Below are 3,883 nucleotides of genomic sequence, written 5' to 3'. Positions count from 1 at the left end.
CTAAACCTCCTTTGAGAAATTCATGAGTTCTAGTACACACATCCACAAATTCATTTACCCCTTTAATAAAACTGGGTTTAAGACCCCGCCTCTGATCATACGTTCTATCATACATCCAACTTCGGTTCTGGTTTTTCATTATTAATGAATTTAATTTCCTACATATCAAAGGGATAATATTCACTTTTTAATTTTTTTTATTCAACAAGAAACCACAACAAATAAAAATCTTATCATCAATATAATTTATACTTTCACTATGAATGGTTTACACAAACAAGCATACATAAGTAAGTATATATAAGCATGCATAATAATTTAACAGAGATAATAAAGATAAAGATAAAGATAAAATAAAACTCAATAATTTAACAGAGATATTGAATAGCTTTTCTGGGAGTCTTAAACTCTACCAATATTTTGTGATAGTGTATATGCTGAAGAACCAAATATTCCACTATTGTTTCTTTGATCAAAAGATTCCATTGACCCACACCACTACAGTTCCCACTGTGAAATGCTGCATAGAAATATCAAATGTTGCAAAAGAGTATATCAGAATCTTGAGTTTGGTAGCAGAAAACTGAATATTCTTTCAATATTGATGATTCCTCATACTTCACAAAGAAGCAGAAAACTAACTAAGCTCCAAGAAGCTAAACTAGAAAACAGAATCAGCTAGTCACAAAATGCTTAATCAGTAACCGAATTTCAAATTCCAACAAACTTAAAACTAGCTAACAAGAAATCAAGCAAGCAATCAACACATGGAGAATTTGAATATATCCCTATTGAGTACTCAGTTTCATAACTCTAAAGAATTTTATTTTATATCTCTTTTTTAATTTATTTTTAAATAATTTTGACATATACTAAAAATTAGTGATTATTAATTAATTGTGTAAAATGTAAATTAAATATAAAATATATATTAAAATTATATAAAAAAGTATATATAAATATATAATAATTAATTTGTTGATTAATTTTTGAGGTGGAGAGAATATTTTTATTTTCTTTGAAGAAATTAAATTTGCAGTACTAGTTGATATTTTTGTGTCCAGCTACTATGTCCAAACACGGGCAAAACAAATGAAGGATGAAAAAAGAATAAAATAACAGCATTGAAGATTATTAAACATATTTCTTAGTAGCTAACATTAGTTATAAAGAAATTTACAAGAAATGAAAAGAAAAAAAAAAGGAAAGGAAGGGAGGCCAAAAAAAAAAGAAAGAAAGATAAGCTTGAAGAAATGAAAAGGGTACACTACCTGAGCTGAAATTCAAGACTAATGTAATATACAAAGATTATATGCTGGAGTAGTGTTTGGAATTTGAATGTCAAAAGTGATATCAAAATGGATTTATCATGAAAAAAGAAACAGATTATTTGATGATATGCTCTTGATATTCACTGTTAATACGAGACAGAAAGAATAGGATTTTTGTTCTTTACTTGTTGGAAAGCTAAGCAGTTGGTTTGGTTATGCCTATAAAATTATATATTAACTGAAACTACATGTGATCTAGTATTTAATTGATCATCGATCTTAATCATAAAACATATAAAATTAATAATTAAAATTCCTGAAAATTTTTAATATATCTAAAATGCATTCAATAATATATAGATATTCTTTTCCATACACATATGTTATTGGAAACAAGAAGATTGAAATGAGACATTGACCATAAATGAATTGTTGGAATTACTGTGAGTAAACGACAGGGCACGGGAGTTAATGGAAAATGACAATTTGAGAGTTGCAGTCATCAGAGTTGAGAGAAGAAGAATCTTAGATATGTGCATCATTGGAATTAGGGAGATGCACATGTCCCAAACCTAAATCCACAAGCTTGGCTCGTGGCTAGTGACCAAATTAAAGGGGTCCTTCCACTTTCTATCTACTTTATATAGAGTGGTCTTTCTTCCAAACTAATTCAAACTCAACACAACAATCGAATAATAGTGCACCAATTCAATAACATACATACACTTGCATTATTCGTTCAACTACTTACTCTAGAAAAATGTGTTCCACTTGCAAGGTTAATGTTGCCCCTTGCTGCAACAAGCTTGAAAACGATGATCGTGATGATGGCTATGCTCCTGCAACTACTAATTGCTTTCGACAAGAGGATAATAATGAATATGATCATTCAAGTTTCATGGAAGGTGATGATGACGATGATGGCTATGACTACGCTCCTGCTGCCTAATATACTAAAGCGAAAAGTTCAAGGGTCAACACAATTTAGTGTATTTAGTCAGCACTTATAGCTAGTTATCGGTCTAATTCCTTTAGTTTAGTAGTGATTCTAACAAAATCCATTCTAGTTTGTAGTTATAGTTAACTAAAAAACCGGCTGATCAGACATAGAAATTAAATCAAAAATTTCATTCAGGAATTTATCCGAACATGTGGTGTGCAGAGTTCAAAACAGTAAATTTCAATTCAATCTAAGCAACATTCAACCCATTAATTTCAGAAAGATGCAGCCAACAACAATTTCAATCCAGAAACACAAGTTTTAACAAACCTAAGCCTAACCAAAATTTATAAAAACAGAATTAAAAAGCAGTGAAAATAAAGAAAAGAAAGACATGGAACAGGGGAAGGGAACCTGCATTAATGAAAGGAGGAAGAAGAACGGAGAGGCGGCGGGGTGGTGGTGATGTCGCGGTGGCACAGAAGGTCGCCGCCGCTGGTGGTTGCTTGTCGGTGCTTGAAGACACGGACAGAGGGTGACTCCATGAACAGGGGTGTCGCACGCAGGAATGAAGAAATGGAGAAATGGGGAAGAAAGAGAAGAAGGAAGAGAGAGAGGGTAGGCGATGGTGGTCGCCGGTGGTGGTATCGGACGGAGGCGGTGGTGAAGAGAAAGTGAAGTCAACCAAAGATACCTAGTTTGAAGAATACCTAGCTTGAATTTGGGGAAGTTTACGTTTCTGAATTTGGAAGCCGGAGTGGACGCGAGGACATATGTTTTTAGTGATAAAAATCGACGGAATATTTGTCGATTTTAATTAAAAAACAACACACAAAGCGTCTATTTTATAGATTAAATTTACACCGTCCACTTTATTTTAGGAAGCAATCAAGACCGTTCAAATTTATCGACGGCAAAGGTATCGATAATTTAAATAATAAAATAGACGCTATATTTGTCAATTTTAATATAAAAAAACAACACATATGGCGTCTATTATATAAATTAAATTTAGACCATTTATTCCATTTTAGAAAGTAATCTAGACCATTCAAATTTATCGACGTCACGATTGTCAATATTTAAAATAATAAAATAGACACCATATTCGTCGATTTTATTTTCGACTTCTGGTTCGACCCTACCATGACGATAATACAGAAATAAATTAATGCGTTATAAAAATATCGACGAATAGGCTGTCGATTTTAATATTTTTATTTTTAATTATTTTTTTTAGTAATATCGACATCAAGCCGTCGAAAATTATCGACGGCAGAAATAGCCATCGATTTTTGCCGTCGATAAACACGCTTTTTCTTGTAGTTAAAGTTCATTTTGTATTTTTCATTTTAAATCATTATTGACTTTGGGTTCTAATTACTAATATTGGCATGTTGTAATAGTTTATATATGTTAATGGAGAATTATAACTTTTGTGATTTTGGTTAATTTATATATGTGAAATGGACCTAATTACTGATGTTATAATGGTTTGCTCAGTTTTTTAAATAAATACTTTATATATGGTTTGTTCATATTTTTCAATTTTTTCAATATAAGTCATAGTGCCTTAAGATTATTTCATGGCTAGTAATGTTAGAGAGGACGCATAAAACAACAGTGTTGCTCCTAATGATATTGAGATTGACATTTAGAGTAATGCTAATAC

At 31.4% G+C, this 3,883-nt stretch overlaps 1 long non-coding RNA gene across 1 annotated transcript; it reads right to left on the bottom strand.

Annotated features, from left to right (window-relative positions):
• Positions 1-220: 220 nt before the first annotated feature.
• On the bottom strand, positions 221-2,962 carry LOC112730752 (uncharacterized). The gene is made up of 2 exons (XR_011880545.1): positions 2,626-2,962; positions 221-520 (listed from the first exon to the last, which is right to left on the bottom strand). It is a non-coding gene; the product is annotated as an uncharacterized lncRNA (long non-coding RNA).
• Positions 2,963-3,883: the final 921 nt, after the last annotated feature.

The sequence above is a fragment of the Arachis hypogaea genome, chromosome 1, assembly GCF_003086295.3.
Source record: "Arachis hypogaea cultivar Tifrunner chromosome 1, arahy.Tifrunner.gnm2.J5K5, whole genome shotgun sequence".
Lineage (NCBI taxonomy): Eukaryota > Viridiplantae > Streptophyta > Magnoliopsida > Fabales > Fabaceae > Arachis > Arachis hypogaea.
The sequence above is the reverse complement of the archived record's forward strand: the minus strand, read 5'-3'. Positions and strand labels throughout refer to the sequence as shown.